The sequence below is a fragment of the Stomoxys calcitrans genome, chromosome 3 (assembly GCF_963082655.1).
Source record: "Stomoxys calcitrans chromosome 3, idStoCalc2.1, whole genome shotgun sequence".
Classification (NCBI taxonomy): domain Eukaryota; kingdom Metazoa; phylum Arthropoda; class Insecta; order Diptera; family Muscidae; genus Stomoxys; species Stomoxys calcitrans.
In genome coordinates this window covers 6,037,668-6,052,668 of record NC_081554.1, presented here as the reverse complement: position 1 = coordinate 6,052,668, position 15,001 = coordinate 6,037,668, and the positions used below count along the sequence as shown (strand labels likewise).

The 15,001-nt window shown below is 36.7% G+C and overlaps 1 protein-coding gene across 3 annotated transcripts in view; it reads left to right on the top strand.

Moving 5' to 3' along the window:
• LOC106080808 (ets DNA-binding protein pokkuri) overlaps positions 1 to 15,001 on the top strand; it is an 80,761-nt gene that overhangs the window by 57,504 nt on the left and 8,256 nt on the right. Inside the window, exon 1 of one of the 3 annotated variants that reach the window (XM_013242373.2) lies at positions 10,741 to 11,122. The exons of 1 other annotated variant lie outside the window; for it this stretch is intronic. The gene's annotated coding sequence lies outside the window, so the exon portion shown is untranslated. Of the gene's footprint in view, positions 1 to 10,740; positions 11,123 to 11,346; positions 11,511 to 15,001 lie in introns of those variants that run through there. One more of the 3 variants, XM_013242374.2, reaches the window with a different exon arrangement.

The window sequence follows — 15,001 nt, the reverse complement described above, 5'->3', positions numbered from 1 at the left end:
AAAAGTGTCAACTGATAAGAAAGACACCAGCAGTTTGATTTACATTACATCACTTCCATGAACTGAAACGCAATGCATGTGTCTAAAAAGGTTACAAACTGGTATTCCGATTTAACTTTTCTTTTCGCTCTAACTAGCCACACCGATCTTTAAGGCTATGTTGCCATATTGCTAGTTAAGACATGTTGCCACATTGCTAGTTAGTTAAGACATGTTGCCATATTGCTAGTTAGATGGCATATCGCTAGTTAGGTCTATGTTGCTTTATTGCATTAATGGGGTGCTATTCATTATAGCTGTTCCCAAGGATATTCATATGAAGGTCTTAAAACAATTCTAAACATCAGGTGAATAACTTCATCCCCAATGAATCACAACAAATTTATCGTCACGCTCTGATAGCCCTAAATATCCCCCTTCAACCAGAATCAAAGGAAACCCAAGACTTTCTGATGAATTCCTTACTCCACAATGCATTAAGAAAAAAAGACAAAAAGCCAGATAGGGGATGATTTTCTTAGGAAAAAAGCAACACGTTTGACAAGATCAACGAGAACGACAATGAAATGATCCTTTGTTCTTTGCTTGTGTTGGTGTTGCTGGTTTGTTGGATAGTCATAAATATCGAATTACCTTTAAAGATCGTTTGTCTTCGGTTTTAACACTTTTTTTCTCCCCTCCCCGTCTATTTCAAAGGCCAACATACATACAGGGTATTTAGGAAAAATCGAATGGCGGAACGATATTTATTGGCATGACGAAAAAAAACCTGCTGCACACACAATGAATGACGATCTGATGTTGTCATACTCATCATCGTAGTCTTCAAATATCAGTGATGTCATCACAATTCATTTGGCGAATAATTGACTTTTGAGACCCTTTTATAAATTAAAGATCTCTTCGTTGTCGTCCACACAAGCCAGCGGCTGGCACTACACCCCACAACAAGTGGTAGTCTCATAGTTGGGTGTATCGTTTTTGTGGTCATCAACGTCGGGCCTGTCGCTCGGTCATCGAGTGGCTGCCACACTGCTCAGCAGACAAGGAAATTCCAAAAATTCATATCAATTTCTGTGCGCCTCATAACTTTGCTGGCTTACTGCAAGAGGGTAAAAGTCATTGAAGTATGGCTTAATTTTAATTAACCTCATTTATTAGGGTGTGGATGTGTATGCCTGTGTTGGTGTATTTAGCCCCTCAACCAATCGACGGTTGCTCTTAAAAATCCCTTCATATGCTACCATCATTAATATGACCAACCAAGCAACCCAAAATCGATCGTACATTGCATGAACCTGTGAACGAATGAACTTTGATGATCACTTTTCATGCCATCATGGTTTCAGATGATTTTCGGTCGAAAGGTGATTTTGGTTGTTGCTGGTAATTTTAGAGAGGAAACCTTAAGAATGTCTCGTTATGCATACCAGTTGATGGCTCCTACTTCATATTCCAATATCCAAATGTGTATGAATAAGTGTTGTATGGTTTTCACCTAAAAACTTTATTTGATACATGCTGCATCAAAGTGTGAGAACTTTGCCTTAAACTATGGTGCACCACCATTATGATCATGGTAATCATCATCAACAACGACCTGGTCATCATTATCCCCACATACCAAAAACATGTGCAAACGCATAACCAATGTGTTTGAATATTGGGGTGGAACGTTGTAATTGGGAATTTATTGAAGTTTAAAGTCAATTTTAGCTCTGCTGTCCAAAACCAATTTTTAGCTCCATGATAAGAGATCTCCTATGAACGACGTGCTACTGAACGTCACCTCTTGGTAAAAGTTTTACATAGCTGAAAGCCTCATAACTTCTTGAGCCCATGGAAGTTCCACATGTATTAATGTATAAACTGAGTCAATTTGTTTACCGTCTTTACAGAACCCATGGATAATTGAGATCGAAATCCAATCACGTGGTAATGCATGACTGTAACTGAATTTGATTTCATCGTGCGTGAGCATAAGATGATCTTGCCATATTCATCCCTCTATCTGTTGAAATCACGCTTTAGTCTTTAAAAATGAAGATGTTGAGCTGAAACTTTGCACAGATTTCATAGGCGGGTTATGTTCGAAGATAGGCTATATCGGACTGTATCTTCAGATAGCCCCCACACAAATTGATCTCTCGATTTAAGGTCTTAGGCTTGAAAATCGTACTTATTACCCGATAAAGCTGAAATTTGTCGAAATGATTTGTGTTAAAATTCCCGATATCCGTGACGCATATGGTTCTAATCAGATAATATCTTAAAATAGCTACCATATGACTTCTTCCCATAAAAACTGCCCTTATTACCCGATTTGGCTGAAATTTACCACAATGATATGTGTTGAGCACACCGATATACACATTGAATATCATTTAAAACGGTCTGTATCTTAATGTAGCCACAATATAGACCGATCTTCCGATTTACGATCTACGGCGAATAAAAGCTAAATTTATTGCCCCTTTCGGTGTAATTTGGCATAGTGATCGCTATATTCGTGCCGAATATGGACCAAATCCGTCTATATCTTAATATAGCCCCATACAAACCGATCTCCCGATGTAGGGTCTTAAGCTCTTAAAAGCTTCCTTTATTGCCCCATTTCGCTGAAATTTAGCTCAGTGTGGTGTGTTAAGCCCTTCAACATTTGTGCCGGCTGTGGATTAGATCGGGCCATTTTTGGTATAGCAGTGAGTTATGTTAAACCCCCATACATTTTCCCCTAATATGATGCGGACCAGATCATATTTGAATACGGAATTGGTTAAGCCAAATCTTAAATTACAGCGTAGTACAATCAGTGCCTGTTATACCATGTTTCCACTAGAGCACAAATCCACTTGATTTGATGATAATCTCAAAATCCTGTTTCCACTACGATTTATCCGCTTTTTATTTGCCCACAGTGACGTTTTTGACAGCGTTTTTATTGTGATTAGCATTTTTATTGTGTTCAGCATAGAATTGCTGTCAGCAATTAGGTTTGTGAAAGATTTTATTAAATTACTACTAAACTTTGCACAGAATTCCGAACACCACTCACGACTCAAGAAGAACCACGACTAACGGTTGAAAAAATATTTTCCGTCAGTCGTAATTTCTTCGTGAGTCATGAGTAGAGTAGAGATTTTTATCCAAAATCGAAATTTTGCACCTATTATTTGAAAAATGCGTGGTTTTTTCAATAACAATTAATTTTGTAATCATATAATGACTTAAGAGCTTCGAAAAGCTAAGTATTATGAGATTGTGTTAACGTGAGTCGACAAGTCGTGATTGAATAAATTTTTTTTCTCGTGAGCGTGAGTGAAATATCCCTCACGTGCACACCTCTAGTGACCAATGATCTTCCTTTCCCCATGAGCTTCGTACCAATCTAATACACACATTTTATACACACATGCACATATATGTATGAACGTGTGTATTTGTAAACAAATCGATGGGCTATCATGTGGAATCTTTTTCTTCAAAGATTCTCCCCTTCTATCTCATTTTCTACGCATCATTTAAACATAACAACCTGTGCGTTACTACGATTTTACTCCCAATAATCTGACATTTGTACACATTTCACATTTATGTGGATACACATGCAAATGTGTGTGTTGAAACGGACATCGTGCATAACCCCTGTCCGTGTGTGTCTACGAACAATGTGTATAATTTCAGCTTTCTTTTTATTATAATATATGAAGATCTGCTGCTCTTGCTCCACCTTCTCCTGTTCAATTTTAGTACATGTTCTGTTCTGTTCTGTTGCCACCGTCACTGCTGCCGCAACGGCGGCTTCTTAATTTACTTTAGTTTCCGTTCAAACCGGTTCCATCATCCGCATACCTACATGTTCCAATCAACCGATCAACACGGCAAACATACCAAAGACCACAAAATCCCAACACAGTATATACTGTTTCTTCACCCAGCAAACATTACAACTACCTGTGATGGACTGAATGTGCATGCATGCGTCTGTTTGGATATGGCTTTGTCCCAGACCGTTTCTGGAGTAGTATCCACATTTGTGATTCTCCCCTTATATTTCTCTGAATAATCTCCCATATTCCTATTTTTAGTTGTAGCTTAGTTTGCTATTCAGCCAGCCAGTCATCCATCTAAACAATTCATAAATCCCGTATCTACACACATCCGTCCATCCATCCGTATGATGTTTATATGTACATGTGTATGTGGCAAGGCAGGTATTGTGTGTTGGGCTGGATGATGGTTGTCGGTGAGCTTCTTGCCAAGTGTTTGGTCGCTCGATTAGACTGACTAACGATCTGAGCTGAGTTGATGTTTAACATCTTTTGGAGACCCCCTCAAAGTAAACCCGAAAATTATTTGGTCTTTTCAGCTTCCAACCAACCATCATCCACTTGAATAGAAGGCAGCATAGAGCGCGCCCGGTGCGCGATGTACTCCACACTTCTTGGTGATCTTTTCAATTTCCCATTTATTCCACATATGTACGTACATTTATATGTATGTTCATATGTAAGGCATGGCTGACATACAATGGCTGTGTGTAGTGTTTGTATGAATGTATGACTGCTTGTCTGGCCGTACGTATGAAACATCCGTGTACACGCTCCCCGTTTGTATCGTTGTTTTTTTTCTGTTTATAAAAATATTTTAAGAAAAAACTCTGAAATACACAATAAGAAAAAGAAGAAGAAGCAGTAAAGGAAAAACATAAACAATATGTTGTCATAAAACGGGCAGACAGACAAGCGGATGGACAGACATTTGTACTCTGGTTTGGTTTCCGTCTCTGCTGCTGAGATCAGAGAATTTTTCTTTTTTCCGTCGCTATTTATTTACGAGAGATTTTGGCGTTTTTGTATTGAGTTGTGTATGCCAAAGATCCCATAGAGATGACGGCTATGCTAAAATAACCAAGTGAACCACATCGAAAGAGAGAGAGAACATTTTTGCATAATCAGAGTTTTAAAAGCAGTGCTAATGTGCTCATTTCCCTATGTGCCCACAATTTTGTTTTGTTATAGGTAAATCGAAAGTGTTCAGAAAGGTTACATTTATTACAGTTTTAGTCAATTCTAACGGCATTTAGAACAGTAACACAGAATACCTGTATGCTTGATTTCAGTACTATATAGTGCGAGTAAGCGATTTCTGTCATATTTGTAGCCACTATGAAGAATTATCGCAAGTAGACGATGTTTGCATTGCAGACAAAATTTTAACAAGAAAACGTGTTAAAATTCAATTTTAACCTATTTTTTCTTAAAAATGTGGGTACCTAGGTAGGTATACAATGTATGAAATGTATACACAAATTTCCAAAATTTAATTATGTTCAAAATATTTTCTAATTGAAGGTGAAGAATTTTAAGATGGTTTGTGTAAATTTGCCTATTTGTTCTCCTGCATTACTTTATTTTAAATGCTAAGTGAATGCGTCATTCCTCTTTTAACAAACAACTCGATTAACTGGATTTTTGAAATCCACCTAACCATACAAGTCGTTTGTGCAAATTTTTTTGATGTGGGCGAAATTTGTTATTCTTTGCGGATGTACCATGAATAGGAAAAGATCCCTAAATATATCCCTGGATTCTTAAACTCACTAAACCTTAGTTTTTGTCAGATTTGCCAAAAAGTTGAAATGTCTAAAATTAAACTGATCCCTCGATTATTCATATTCGATTGCCTTTCAAAAGGTAAATATAACAAGTAAAGGCGTGCTAAGTTCGGCCGGGTCGAATCTTATATACCCTCCACCATGGATCGCATTTGTCGAGTTCTTTTCCCGGTGTCTCTTTTTAGGCAAACAAAGTAAAGGAAAGGATAAAAGAAAATAATTGCTCTCTTATTGGAGCTATATCAAGTTGTCAGATTCGGACCATAATGGAATGAATGTTGGATACCATAGTAGAAGTCATTGAGTAAAATTTCAGCCAAATCGAATTAGGGGCTCAAAAAACAAAATAGGGAGATCGTTTTATAGGGGAGCTGTATTAGGCTATAGACCAATTCAGACCATATTTGACACGTGTGTTGAAGGTCATGTTGTACAAATTTCACCCAAATCAGATAAGATCGGTTTATATGGCAGCTAAATCGGGTTATTAACCGATAAATTGAACAGTTGTTGAAAGTCATAACGAAACACGTCATGCAAAAATGTCAGCGAAATCGGATAAGATTTGCGCCTTCGAGAGGCTCAAGAAGTCAAGACCCCTGATCGGTTTATATGACAGCTATATCAGGTTATGGACCGATTTGAACCATAATTAGCATAGTTGTTGGAAGTGATACCAAAACACCACATGCAATATTTCAGTCAAATCGGATTGAAATTGCGACCTGTAGGGACTCAAAAAGTCAAGACCAAAGATGACAGCTATATCAAAACATGGACCGATATGGCCCATTTACAATCCCAACCGACCTACACCTATAAAAAGTATTTGTGCAAAATTTCAAGTGGCTAGCTTTATTCCTTCGAAAGACAGACGGTTGGACTGGCTAGATCGACATAAAATGTCATGACGATCAAGAATATATATACTTTATGGGGTCTGAGACGAATATTTCGAGGAGTTGCAAACTGAATGACGAAATTAGTATACTCCCTTTCAAATGTAGATCAAGCGCTCCAACTGTTTTCCAGTTTTGAACTGCCTATCTACATTTTTCTTGCCTCTAGATTTTAGCCACATTCATAAATTACAACATACATATTTCATTCCAATCCCAGTGATAGCGCTCTGCCAAGTGACACTTTCAACTGATGTGGAAAGTTGCATTGACAAAGGTTAATTTTTAAATTCCAAACTATTTCGTGAGAAAACCTCGGCGTAGAGCAAGTGTTTTCCCCGAAACCGTTTCATCTTTAAATTCCAGCCGAATTATTGATTGCATGGTTTATCGATCAAAAAAAGAACAACAACTTTAGGTTTCCTTTTAAAAAATACACACAAGTTTCTTAACTACCTATGGCTGTTTAGAAAGGAGGGTCGGTTGCTGCTATTCATTATCATCTCCGGTTGGTTTGTTTCTTTCAGAAATGAAATCAGAAAAAAGAATCTAAAATGACAGGTTTTTTCCTTTCCTTAGTTTTTTCGAAATATTTTTACCTGATCTGTCGTCATCACCAACAGCATATCAAGCACGATTTTAAGAGTTTGTCTTAATGATGTTTTGTGTGTTTCGGCCGCCTTAATAATACTCACTTGTTTCCTCTCTGTAGTAAACTCTCTAATCGGGGTGTATGGGTACGCTCTCTTGCTCTGTTCGTTTGCAAGCAAGCAAGCACCAGCCCCACAAACATCTTCTCTGGTTTCTTACAACAATAACAACAATAACAGCCACCAGTATTATCATGATCGTCATCAATACGGATCTTTTGTTTGGTTATTATTGTTGTTGTTGCTGTTGTTCTTGGTTGATTGCAACCATCATCTTTATCGGAAAAATTTAGGTAAGGGGAGAAGTAGGTACGTAGAGTATGTCTGTATGTATGAATGTAAACATTAAATACTTGTTGTGTGCATGACGATGGTGAGCCCATGCGTTTGTAAGTGGATGTGTGGCGGATGACTGGGATTTAATTTCATTTCACTCGGTCACCAACGTCTTCTTCTGAAATGTAAAAAATTAAATAAAAAGAAAACAAGTTTTTATGATATTATTTTGTGATGCTCGCTATGGCTATGGGATATGTGCAAGAGCCTGAACGGATGCATGCATGTATATGTATATATGCGTGAGGTATATTTGTAGGTTTATTGGAGATGATTGAATGGATGGGTTAGGATGAGAAAAAGAGATGCGACTGTATTGATTAGGGATCGGTTTTAGGTCCACCAGTATATGCCTTACCTTTGCTCTGTGCACATGGTAAAGAACTTGTGTGTGTCTGTATGTGTGCGAGAAACAGACTCTTTCTTGATGATGTTTTGCTAAGGAATGCGCGCACTTCCGTTTAACGTCTGCCTAGGCGCACAAAAAACAACAAGGCAACCACAACGTTCGTCGTCGTCACCGCCATCATCACGAAGCATGAGGCAGCACAGCCAGTGTTGCCGTTTACTTCGAAAGTCGATAAGTTGGATTTGGAATTTGTTTAAACCAAATTGAAAATCGTCAGAAAAAAAGAATTTTCTTTACTGAACATGAGGCGGGATTAGATCTCCCAATTTTACTTCTTAAGCACCATTCTACATGGCGCAACTAGTGCGTCAACCCAGAAACTAATTGTGGCTTATAGTAGCCATCGTTACCATTGGACATTTTTGAAAAGTGGTATAATTATTTTCAAAAAGTGGTTCTCTATATAGGTAGATACATATATAGGGGTAAAGTTCGATTAAGTTCAATATTTTTTTGGTTTTAGTTATTTGATGATCTCTTGAATTTAAAAAGTTCATCATACTAGGCATAGAATCGGTCCAGTTCTGTCGAACCGAAACTGGTATATCTGCCTACGAAGTTGAAATGAGTAACCAAAATTCATCAGAGTTGAACAAACGTATCCACAAATTTCAGTCGAATATAGATTTAGAGACTTTTGGGCATCGACAGACATTTTATTACTTATATACCATGGTTGTCTGTTTCAAGACTTGTGCTTATGGTTCTTATCCTTTTTTTAACAACTTATCTGACTTGCTGAAGATTATAAGGTTATGTAAGAATACAATTCTTTAAATTTTCAATGTAATTTGTAAATATAACGATGTCCTGTAAACGATATAAAGGGCTCACTCCATTATATAACACTCTCCATTAGAAACATTCCCCAAACCATGATATTTCCACCGACAGGTTTAACGACCTATACGGCGTACTTGGGATTTGCTGTGGCTGAAAGTCTAATTACATGACATTATCTCCTATTTGGGCTAATAAAAAGGATTTTTAGTTGTTCGACCAAAGAATATTGCGCCATTCTTCTTTTCTTTTAATAGACATCCCTTTTATTTATAAAAGTTCAAGAATTAAAGCTTTGCGAAGAATTGAAGTAACAAATTTAAAATTTACCAAACAGATTTTACTATATTTTGCCTCACAATTTTCGGTTTTCTGACACAGGTTTCTGATTTGGGTATCATTTTACAGCATTTTCCATCATCCCATATTCGAAACTGTAAACAATTCAGCCACTTTTCGATAGTAAATTCCCAAGTTTAGTAACTTTTGCATGTTTTTTCTTGTTACAGGGCCACAGTGCCTCGATCTGTTTATAGCTGTCATTGCTACAAGTAGAAAAACTTAAATTGAAATAAAATATTTGACCCAAACTCTTGACTTGAACATTTCTAACAACAAATAATTGATTTTGATTTACATTGAGTACCCGCTTTTACGATAAAAAATATTCTAAATTTTTAAACGAATTGACTTAAAATTGGAATTTTCGTAGCAATATTGCTTTCTTGCGAAATATAGAAATGTATGTTTGAAATTTTCATAATGGGAATTGTTTTTTTAGTGTATCTGTATGCAATAAAAAATTGCGTCAAACCATCGATCTAGCTCTCATTTTACCCGCTTTTAAATCCTTTATGTGTTTGTCCAGCCGCAGACCCTACTTTTTTTGTACATAATTGTATATCGCACGATTTAGTGAGGTAATTACCATAAAGGATATTATTTCTGATGTTATCGCCAGGATTCGAACTCACATGGCGTGATGGTTAGTTAAATGTAAATGCACATCTTCGAAAAATGCGTCAAATTTAATAACGCTAACAGGGGCCTAAAAATTAAATACGGGGATGTTTCGATGCGATTCGTAACCATATTTTGTTCCCATATAAACAAATATCCCAATTTAAATTCTTCAGAAGCATCCAATTCGACTGACATTTTGTACAATGATTTCTGTTGCGACGTCCAAATATAATCCGAAAAAAGTCTAATCCTACAACAGCTCCCATAAAAATCTATCTCCCCATTTCACTGCTCGAACACCTGATGAATGTTAGTTCTATTATATTTCAGTGAAATTTTGCCTTAATGTTGCTCCAATTTCAAAGGTCTACGATTAAATATTTTCAAATCGGGGCAATTTGAATCCGATTTTGTTGAGAGAAAAAAATTTGCTAGTGGCAACACTGAACATAGTGTAAACACACCGAGCGCAGAGTACAATCCAATACGCAGGTAGCCAAATCCACCAAATCCTCCTATGCCATCCATGATTGTTGGCTGTGGCGCAGAGACGGACGAACGGACGCATGGCCGGACAGATAAACAACGGACGGAACAGGGACATACATGCACAGATGGATGTACATATTTGTAAGGGAGGCCGAAACCAGTAACACTCTTTAAATTATACAAAGCAATAGCAACAACCATAAAATGTACTTTAAACTCAGTCAGAGATCCCATCTTTTCGATGAGGCTGGATATGATTTGTTTTTGTTGTTGCCGCTGCTGCTTCTGTCCATTCTTAAGAGGTGCATAATGCAGCAGCGCTGCCCATTGCCTGGGTACTTTTTCTTCGTGGCCCGATAGATGTATGGAGTAGCATGAAAAAGAAGAAGAAATATAAGAAGGCATTCAAATCTGTGTTGCGTTGAACGTTTGTTCGTTCGTTCGTTGTGTTCAACACCATCGGCAACACACATGCAGAGCTCACCACATCCATTGCCTTCTACTTCATTCTCACCTCTCTTTCTCTTTCAATTCAAAACATCATCATCGTCGTCGTCGTCGTCGTTGTTGTCTTCGCCAACGCCATGAGTAGTAGTAGCTCGGCCGTCAGTGTTGAATGCTTGAAATCCGTGTCTTTGCTACACTCGAATATTTAGTTCAAGTGTGTGTTCAATAAGAAGTTAAACGTTTACTGAGCAACATCGTCGTTGTCGTCATCGTAGTCAGTCATCAACGCGCGCGACATCATCAACAACATAACATCCAACTCAATAGCCATCGAGAACGAGTCGTTTCTTTGCTCATTTCGCCGCTTTTGTTATACTTTTTACGCTTTTATACGATCTCTCAGTTTTGGATAAAAAATTTAAATTATATTCGCTGTTCTGTGCAGAATTTGTACCAATTTTTTTTAACAACTAAACAAAAACAAACAATCGCAAGTGTGTTCAAAAAAAGTAATAAATAAATAAAATAAAAGGTAAAAGCTGAAGAAAAATATCAATAATTTTATGAAAATTAATTGAGAAGAAAATGAGAATATTTTAAGCAAATGCATATAACATGTGTATAAGAATGTGTGTGTGTATGTGTGTTATGAATAAACGATTCAAGAATTATGTGCTTTCCTTACAATTTGAAAAACAACCTAAATTTATTTAAACAAAAATACAACAAAAAATCAACAATATCGCCCAAAATCTCGTGGGTTGCTGAATAATAACTTTTGCTGTTATTGCTGTTGGCGGTGGCACACTCAACAACAGCAAATCTAAAAACGACTACGATCAAAACATATTCCGATGATGCCGGACGGATGTGATTGTTTATTTATTCTGCTGTGTTTGGTTTTTATTTCAATACGATTTGTGAGATTTCCTAAATCTTTAACATCTGTGTATATTTTCTGTGTGTAATCGCCGCCTGTAGTCATCGTCGTCATCATTGCCGTCTCATATTGTATGGTATTTGGTATTTTTCTTTCTTTCATTCGATGAGAGAATATTTCCCTGCTTTCGAAACGGAAGTGACCGATTTCATATGAAACGCTCGTTGCCCGCGATTCAACTAAATACAACAAAAATACGATACATCGATCCCATCCATCTATCGATATGTCTATCCTATATGTGTTTGAATGTTTATTAATTTTGAATTAAAAACAAATTTGCTTGACACCCACCCAAGTAGAGTTTGTTTCGACAAAACACTTCCTAGTCTCGAAGAAAAAACCAAACATTCGAAATTCTGTTTTGAAATCAAAAGGAATTTTTAATTAGTGAAACTGGGACTTTGGAGACATTTTAAACCCTCCCTGTTTGGTTTGAAAAAATTCTGGCGGATACAGGAAACCGAAGACAAATGACTTTATATTAAACGAGTAAAGACTTGCTCAGTTTGGCCGGGCCGAATCTTGGGAACCCATCACCATGGATTCTGCTAAAAATATGCACAGAATAAATTTAGTTGAAGGGCATAAACCTGGAACCATTAAAGCTTTTAGGAACCAAACAAGTATACTCGTGAGATCGGTTTAGATGGGAGCTATATCGGGTAATAGACCTATTTAGACCGTACTTGACACAGTTTTTGGAAGTTGTAACAGATCACAACATGCAAAATTTCACCCAAATCGGATAGGAATTGCAGCTTCCAGGTTTCAAGATATCAAATTGGGAGATCGGTGTATATGGGAGTTATATCAGGTAATAGGCCTACTTGAGCCGAACTTGGCACAATCGTTGGGAGTAGCAACAGAGTACTGAATACAAAATTTCAGCAAAACCGGATAGGAACTGCGGCTTGTAAGGATTCAAGAAATCCGATCGGTTATTATGGGAGCTATATCAGGTTATGGGCCGATTTCAACCGTACTTAGTTGTCATAACAGAACTCATGCAAAATTTCAGCCAAATCTAGAGCAGTTTATAGACCGATTTCAACCGTACTTGGGACTTTTGTTGCAACTCGCAACTGAACACTTCATGCAAAATGTCAGCCAAATCGGACAAAAATTGTGGCTTGCAGTACTCAAGTAGTCAAGTCGGCCGATCGGTTTATATGGGAGCTATATCAGGTTATAGATCAAAATTTCAGATAATTCGCATAGAAACAGCGGCTTGTAAGGGCTCAAGAAGTCAAATCGAGAGATCGGTTTATTTGGGAGCCATATTTAGATCTGAACCGATATGGCCCATTTGGAATCCCCAATGACCTACATCAATAACAAGCATCAAGTTCAAAATTTTAAGCGGCTTAGCTTAACACGTTCGACCGCTATCGTGATTTCAACAGACGGTCGGAAGGACATGGCTCGATCGATCAAGCATATATATATATACTTTATGGGTTTCGCAGATCAATATTTCGAGTTGTTACAAACTGAATAACTAGATTAATATACCCCCATCCTATGGTGGTGGGTATAAAAACATATATGTAAATATGTATGTTTACAAAAAAATCAAACACATTAAAATAAATTTAAAGTAAAATATTATAAATAAAACTTTTTAATGAAACTTGATAAATGTTATGTTAATTATCATGATCAAAATATTGATTCCTGGAACTTATATTAGTCAGCGAAATAGATTTTAGAATTATCTACTATGGGATCATTAGATTTCACAGCAATATCCAACAAATACAATTTAAATCGGAGGCCACCGTAGCGCAGAGGTTAGCATGTCCGCCAATGACGCTAAACGCCTGTGTTCGAATGCTGATGAGACCATCAGAAAAAAATTTCAGCGGTGGTTTTCCCCTCCTAATGCTGGCAACATTTGTGAGGTATTATGCCATGTAAAACTTCTCTACAAGAGGTGTGTAAAAAGAAGGCCTCTTATCATTGGGCTTAAAATTGAATCGGACTGCACTCATTTATATGTGAGAAGTTTGCCCCTGTTTCTTAGTGGAATGTTCATGGGTAAAATTTGCAATTACAATTTAAATCGGGTCATATTTGGAGCAGTCACCATCTTCTAGCGAATTGCAAAGTCAGCCTCATCAAAATATCAACAAATTATTTTGTAAGTCGAATACCTCCACAACAACGAATATCTTCTTAACGAACCACAAATGGACATTTCGCAGCGCAAACAAAAATTTGCAGGGAATGACTTTATCTAAGAGCCCAGTCTCTCCATGGCCCTGAAATATTGCATATCATTTAACAAACACCTCTTTGCTATACATTTCAATTTTAATAATGAGTAGAGATCATTCCAAAATGGCAGACTTATTTTCACTTCTTTTAAGTCTTCCGAATGTTTGGTAGAAGAATGTATAGAAAAATTACCGAAGGATCCACATTAGGTAGCAGTTTTTGCGCATGTTTTAAAATATTTTATAGATAAAATGTTTTTTTTTTTTTTTGTTTAGAAAGTTTAGGTCGTGTTTTACAACAATATGCCTGCTCCAACCAAAATATTATATTTTAACCCGATTTTTTGGGTAAAACCCTAAATTAGCCCAAAATTTACAGTTTTGTGACAATTAAAATTGAAATTATCATAAAAACAAAACCCATAAGGATATATGCACTTACTTCTAGTCTCCTAATGTCTCCTCAAAAAACTTACCATAAATTCTGGCCACATTTAATGACGAAAATACTTAAAATGCTCAAAAAATGCCAATATTGTTAATTGGGATATAAAAGGATATTTACAGTACAATAAGCCAAATCTATAGTTTTAGGTCAAATTTTCTTTATATAGGCGAAATTGTTTTTATAGAGTGTTTTGAAGGACCAGAAATAAACCCTGAGCCTTCTAGGACACCTAAATGGCAAACTTATTTTTACAAATTTTTCCCACTATGGTTCGTGGGTTCGTTTCTCATTAAACTTCACTTTTAAAGAATCTTCTTTGTTCTATGACGATATGCTACAAATTATCTCTTTTTAATTTATCAGGTTTTTTTCTAATCTTTGCACCTGCCACTTTTGCAGAGTCGTAGGTATTGCAAATTTTCCCACGAATATCCTATTAAAGAAAGTGGGGCAAACTTCTTACATATCAAAGTGTGTTCACCGCTTCAAATTTAAGCTCAATGATTGTCGCTCGGTACATCGATGAAATTAAACATATGTGGCAATCCCTTTGTGAAGTACACAAATTTTTTTATTTTATATAAATTCTCTTTGATTTCCCGTTATTCGTTAAATCATAAGGTAGCAATAAATGACTTATTGGATTTTGTTTTGAGTTGTTATTGCAACGTTTCTTGAAAACTCGGCAATGTCAATTAGTGTGTGGTTAAAGTGAGCTTAGATGTTTTTCGTTGTTTCCGACGGCATAAGCCTGAAGGTTTTTGGGATTTCGACGTATGTCCTATCCATGTAAACAGCCTTCTA